Genomic DNA, 7147 nt, shown 5'->3' with positions numbered 1-7147 from the left:
CCCCCCCCGAGGGCTGAGGGCCCTGCCCTGCTCCTCCTGCCCTGCTCCTCCTGCCCTGCTCCTCCTGCCCCTGCTCCTCCTTCCCTGCTCCTCCTGCCCTGCTCCTCCTGCCCCTGCTCCTCCTGCCCCTGCTCCTCCTGCTCCTCCTGCCCTGCTCCTCCTGCACTGCTCCTCCTGCACTGCTTCTCCTGCCCTGGCTCCTCCTGCACTGCTCTTCCTGCCCCGGCTCCTCCTGCCCCGGCTCCTCCTGCCCCGGCTCCTCCTGCCCTGCTCCCCCCGCCCCCCGAGCCCCACATGGCTCTGACAAGGTTAGGCAGCAAGGGCACAGGTCAGTCTGCAGCGTCTGAACTGGGGTCCGTTATACAGCTGTTCCTGGAGGCAGACATGGAGCCTGGATCTCATCTCTCCTCTGCTACGGTGGTCGAGGACGGCTGGATGACGTGAGGGGAGGAGGGAAGGAGATGTACGAGGGGAGGGGTTCATCTGGGTCTCTTCATACCTGCAGGGGGGGGAGAAGGGGGGGCACAGCGCCAGCCAAACCCCTCCCCCGCTACCTCAGAAGTTAAGATGTCATCAGATTACGCCTCCTAACGTTCCTCGTGTGGGAAGCTTTCAGTCAGCGATGATTCATAGCCAACAACCAAAACGTTTTTTTCCTCTTTTTTATTTTCTTTCTTTGTTTTCATTCTTCCCTCTCTAATGTTCCCCGATTCAAGCGGCTTTGTGGGCCGATGGAAACCGCTTAGTCATTGTGTACATTCTTCCCCCAGTCTGAAGATCTGTGTGTCGGACTGGTGGAGGGATTAAGAGGCTGACATGATTGCTGTAACATCTCGACTCAAGCTCCCAGAGCTTAGCGTCGCCGCACCGCCCGGAAACCTCTCACGCCATCCACTCACATGGCATCCGCCACCTGTCAGTCAGCCATTGGTTCAGACCAGCCGGAGGTTAATGAAGAGGTTCTAATCCGCGAATCAGAGACTTGATGAGGTTTTGTTTTGTTTGCAGTAAAACGTTGGTGAATGCCTGTTTTGTTGACTGACATCGCTGGGCGGATGTTCGAACTCGGAATCGTACGTTTAAAAGGAAAAGGAGCGATGTAAACACAGGGAGACGAGGAACTCTCAGGCAACGGTGGGCCTGTTGCTCTTCCTGTCTGCTGCTTTTGCGCACACTCGTATGTGGGCTGTGTGTGTGGGCTGTGTGTGTGTGTGTGTGTGTGTGTGTGGGCTGTGTGTGTGTGTGTGTGTGTGTGTTGTCTCCGATCCATCTCCACCTGGGGTTAGCCTGGCCGGATCCTCACCGGCAGCCATGTTGCTTTCATCCGAGGTATTAAGCCATCTTCTTTTCTCTTCTAATCAGTGGTCAGGAAGAAAGGAGACAAAGGAGAAGGCTTCTGGACGTTTGCCAAAACACCGAGAAGGCAGGAGGAGGGAGGAGAGGGAGGAGAGGGAGGAGAGGAGAAGCGTGCCAGGAGAGATAAGAGAGAGAGATGTTGGGATGTGTTTACCACAGTGAGCCAGCGTTGCTCATCAGTAATATCAGAAGTCATTATATTCTATTCCCTCTAGACTCTCCAAGCGAGGCGGACGGCTGGAATTTCTGCAGCCCTCCTCTAAACACACTCTCACCACCTTCACACATGTGCGCACACACACCGACAGACAGACATACATGGGCATAAACACACGCATGGACATACAAAGGGACACAAACGCACACACACGCACAATACGGTGACCTTCGCAGTCCCATTTTTGCTTTCAACCTGCATCCATTTGCAATTAAAATGAATTATTTTGCTTGTCAGCAGGAAGAATTTATCCCTCGCCTTTTGTCTGGAAGGCTCGGTGGGCCTTTGCCATTGGCACAGCCCTCCCTCCCCTTCCCCTCCCCTTCCCCCTTTTCGGCCCTCCAACGCAGATTTCTGGATAATAAGCCCAACAGTCATTTGTCATGTGGTCTTGACGGCTGCATGTGCAAAGGGGGGAACCAAGCAGTGGGGTGGGCAGGGCTGGGGAGGGAATTACAAGACGCACACAGGGAGTTGATTCAAACAGACAGCATGAAGCGCCACAGGAACTATGTTTTCAATACAAGGCTTGTTTTTTAGGAGTGATTGTCCTACTCTGTGGAATCCATCAGTCACTGGATCAGCCATTAAGAACCACGTGTTGGACTTGGTCAGTGTGTCCACAGCCAGCTCCTTCCAGCCAAGGAGGTGGACGTGCCCTGTGGACGTGCCCTGTGGGGTTCCCTGTGGAGGTGCCCTGTGGGGTTCCCTGTGGGGTTCCCTGTGGGGTTCCCTGTGGGGTTCCCTGTGGGGGTGCCCTGTGGGGTTCCCTGTGGGGTTCCCTGTGGAGGTGCCCTGTGGGGTTCCCTGTGGGGGTGCCCTGTGGAAAATGATCCCAGGTGATCCTTTGTTATTTTAAGATATCTGCACAAAGGATTCATGTATTATTTCTGACATTGTGAATCATTCAGCTATTTCAATTGTTAAAAAAATTTATACAGATTAACATTGTTCATAGTCTCATAATCGAATGGAGCCATGACAGACAACAAAGCATAACAGAACAGACTGTACTGTTACACACACACACACCCTGCTGTTATTAAGTGTTACTCTCAGTATGGATGTGAACAGGGTAGCACTTTGCACTCCATATTCCTCTCTCTCTCCCTCCCCCTCTCCCTCTCCCTCTCTCTCCCCCCCCTCTCTCCCTCTCTCTTTGGGGTTCCATTCTGTACAGTACCTCGCCCCTCCTCCTCACCCCCCGTGAGTGCTAACCCCGGAGGGAGTCTTCTATCTGAGGGGTGAGGGAGGGAGGGTGTGTGTGTGTAATGGACTGCCAGTAATGGGACAGTTTGTTTGTGTGGAGCGGGGGGGTGTATCACCACAGGGGGTTGCGAATCCGATACCCAGGAACAAAGGGGAGAGGGGGGGCCGGGGGGGGTGGAGATGGAGGGTAGCGCTGGGGGCGGGGCTTGAGATGGAGGGTAGCGCTGGGGGGGAAGGGTCAGTGTAGACTGATATCATTAAAACGATGACCCTGTCAAGGAGACAGAGAGGGGGTCGGGGGGGGGAGGGGGGCGTGTCCCGGGGGTTGTGCTGGTGTGTGTGTGGGGGGGGGGGTATCGCTATCTGAATGCTGAATTAATCAATGCGGGTTAAGTCTCAGAGCCGGATGTCACCCAGACGGCCTATCGCCGTGTGTGTGAGAGAGAGAGGGAGAGTAAGAGGGGGGTGATCTTAAGAGGCACAATATGTCATCTCTAATGAGGAGTAACCAAGCAGAAGGAAATGACCTCATATTGTCCCCAGAGGCACCACATGCCAAACTGCATCTTGGCAGAATACCTCCGCTCCACCTCTCTCTCTCTTTGTCTCTCTCATACACACACACACAGCCACACACACACACAGGCACCCACACAAACACACGCACACATACACCTGTTAAAACACCTGTCATAATGCAAGTACATGCCTCTGGATGTCCCTAATTTGACAAGAATCAGCTACTAAAAACCACCTCCTTCCTAACAATGAGAAGGACAATCCTGTTGAACTGACATGAGCACACCCAGTCCTGTACGATGAGCAATGATGTTTGACAGGCGATGAAGCCGTGATGGACGCGGGACTCCTCTACAGGCCTCTGTCCCCGCTGTGGGCCTCTGCTCGCACTCCTAATTGCTTGCTTTCGTTCAGAGACGCTTCCCTGTCATCTGAATGGATAGTCAACCCCTAGCGTTTGTTCGCGTTGTAAACACACGCCCTCCGGGGCAGACTGCATCAAAACACAATGGAGGCAAGGAGAGAGAGAGAGAACTAGAGAGAGAGAGAACTAGAGATAGAGAGAGAGAGAGAGAGAGAGGATCAAATGAAAAGAAACAGAAAATGATTATGTCGTAGCGGCGCAATTGCCAGGGAGATCAATTCATATTGATTTAATTTGGAGGGAAATGCAGCGTGGAGCGTGGAGCGGGGGGGGGGGGGACACAGGACAAAGCTGCTGAACTGTTCCTGCAGGGGCAGTGATGTCATCGGAGGGCAGCGTTTGATGAGGCTGGGCTGTGTCCCTCGCCAGCCATGCGCTTGATTGAAAGGCCGAGTTCACTGAGGAGAGAGGGATGGAGAAGGAGAGGAGGGGGGAGGAGAAGGAGAGGAGGAGGGAGGGAGAAGGAGAAGAGGGGGGAGGGAGGGAGGGAGGAGGAGGAGGGAGGGAGGGAGGGAGGGAGGGAGAAGGAGAGGAGGGGGGAGGGAGAAGGGAGGAGGAGGGAGGGAGAAGGAGAGGAGGAGGGAGGGAGGAGAAGGAGAGGAGGGGGGAGGGAGGAGGAGGAGGGAGGAGAAGGAGAGGAGGAGGGAGGGAGGGAGGGAGGGGGGGAGGGAGGAGGGAGGGAGGGAGGGAGGAGAAGGAGAGGAGGAGGGAGGGAGAAGGAGAGGAGGAGGAGGGAGAGGAGGGAGAGAGGGAGAAGGAGAGGAGGGGGGGGAGGGAGGGAGAAGGAGAGGAGGAGGGAGGGAGGGAGAAGGAGAGGAGGAGGGAGAGAGGGAGAAGGAGAGGAGGGGGGAGGGAGGGAGAAGGAGAGGAGGAGGGAGGGAGAAGGAGAGGAGGAGGGAGGGAGGGAGAAGGAGAGGAGGAGGGAGGGAGAAGGAGAGGAGGAGGGAGGGAGAAGGAGAGGAGGAGGGAGAGAGGGAGAAGGAGAGGAGGGGGGAGGAGGGAGAAGGAGAGGAGGAGGAGGGAGGAGGGAGGAGAGGAGAGGAGGAGGGAGGGAGGGAGGAGGGAGGGAGGAAGGAGAGGAGGAGGGAGGGAGGAGGAATGGAGAGGAGGAGGGAGGGAGAAGGAGAGGAGGAGGGAGGGAGAAGGAGAGGAGGAGGGAGGGAGGGAGAAGGAGAGGAGGAGGGAGGGAGAAGGAGAGGAGGAGGGAGGAGAAGGAGAGGAGGAGGGAGTGAGGGAGGGGAGAAGGAGAGGAGGGGGACAGGAGACAGCCAGAATGTCTGAACTTCGGAGACCAAATTTCACGAACGAGGATAAAGAGCAGATTTCCAGCTGGACTGTGGCCCTCCTTTCTTCCCCTGTGCTCTACTCTGTTTTCTAGTTTTTTTTATTGGTGAGGGAGGGGGGCTTGGTTCCAGCGCTAAGCTCCTTTGTTGCCCTGTAATACCCTGCTTACGTAAGCTGGAGCAAGGGGGAGAACTCTGGAAAGATGGGGCAGGGATTTGGGAGGTCTGCAGGGCTGCCAGTCCTCTTCTGAGGGAAAGAGCCTTTGCTTTTGAGAATGACAGAGGTTTAACAACAGGATCACGTGAGGCCACAGAGGACCCCTCTGACCCCCCCCCAGGGCCCAGGGCTGAGGTGTGTGTGGTCGGGTACAGAGAGAGGGCCCCTCTGACCCCCCCAGGGCCCAGGGCTGAGGTGTGTGTGGTCGCGTACAGACAGAGAGGAGGCTGGTCACCTGTGTGTCAACTGCCTGTTGGCTGATTGGCAATTGGGTGGTGTCGGTCAAACACCAGAACTGGTCCTAACCTTGACTAGTCTGCGTGGGAATCATCTGGTTTCACACTCTCTCATATATGTAGACCAGATTTCTATTCCTATCCTCGAAATGAAGGCTTCATGTTGAAATCACTCGCTGCTCTCTGATATTCATAACAAGAGAAGGTAGTAGAGGTAAAAGTGTGTGGTGACAGACAATTTTTTTCCTCTTTCCCTTCATGTTTTTGAATCCACACTCACGCCCACACTGCCAGGGGACGCAGATTAACCTTTGTGGATTTGACGAGCGGCGCTTTCACAAAGCGCCTTACACCTTCAGATTCATTCTTTGAGAGAGAAAGAGAGAGAGAGAGAGAGAGGTTGTGAGTCTCTCGCTCTGTCTCTCTCTCAGCCCTTTGTAGTGAATCCATACTGTACGGCCTCACCATGTACCCTACACATCACTCTCCTGCTGCATAGCCTTTCATGTGGGACAACTGGCAGAGCTTTTAACCACTCTGCTCTTCTCTCTCACTCTCTCTCTTACTCTCTCTCTTACTCTCTCTCTTACTCTCTCTCTTACTCTCTCTCTCTCTCTCTCTCTCTCTCTCTCTCTCTCTCTCTCTCTCTCTCTCTCTCTCTCTCTCTCTCGTTCTTCTCATCATTCCAAATCCCAGACAGGCCTTTCATCTTCCCCTCAGGCCACTCTCACTCTCTTTCTCTCTCTCTCTCTCTCTCTCTCTCTCTCTCTCTCTCTCTCTCATCTCTCTCTCTCTCTCTCTCTCTCTCTCCTCTCTCTTCTCTCTTCTCTCTCTCTCTCTCTCTCTCTCTCTCTCTCTCTCTCTCTCACACGCACACATGCACACCTAGGCTCTCACATGCACACATGCACACCTAGGCTCTCACACGCACACATGCATACCTAGGCTCTCACATGCACACATGCACACCTAGGCTCTCACACGCACACATGCATACCTAGGCTCTCACACGCACACATGCATACCTAGGCTCTCACACGCACACATGTACACTTTCTCTCTCTTGCTCGCACACACACAAACACACAGCGCTCCCCAGGGTCTGATTCTTCTGCTGTTGTTTCCTTTTGTCTGATTTACGACCTCCATCGCCCCATGACACCACTTTTTCCCCTGGTGGATCCCCACACCACGAGGGCCCATCTATTTCCTGTCTCCCTCTCCCACACTTCCTCTTTCCCTTCCTCCCTCCCTCACATCCTCCCTCCCTCCCTCACATCCTCCCTCCCTCACATCCTCCCTCCCTCCTCCACATCCTCCCTCCCTCACATCCTCCCTCCCTCACATCCTCCCTCCCCTCCCTCACATCCTCCCTCCCTCACATCCCTCCCTCCCTCACATCCTCCCTCCCTCACATCCTCCCTCCCTCACATCCTCCCTCCCTCCCTCACATCCTCCCTCCCTCACATCCTCCCTCCCTCACATCCTCCCTCACGTCCTCCCTCCCTCACATCCTCCCTCCCTCCCTCACATCCTCCCTCCCATCCTCCCTCCCTCACATCCTCCCTCCCTCACATCCTCCCTCTTTCCCTCCAACGTTTACTGACGCCGTCACATCAGGATATTTGTTTCCACCCGGTCTCAAGATGGCCGCCCAGATACTTCTGTCTGGTTAATGACAAGCTG

The sequence above is a fragment of the Osmerus eperlanus genome, chromosome 26 (assembly GCF_963692335.1).
Source record: "Osmerus eperlanus chromosome 26, fOsmEpe2.1, whole genome shotgun sequence".
In the NCBI taxonomy this organism is placed as follows: domain Eukaryota; kingdom Metazoa; phylum Chordata; class Actinopteri; order Osmeriformes; family Osmeridae; genus Osmerus; species Osmerus eperlanus.
The sequence above is the reverse complement of the archived record's forward strand: the minus strand, read 5'-3'. Positions refer to the sequence as shown.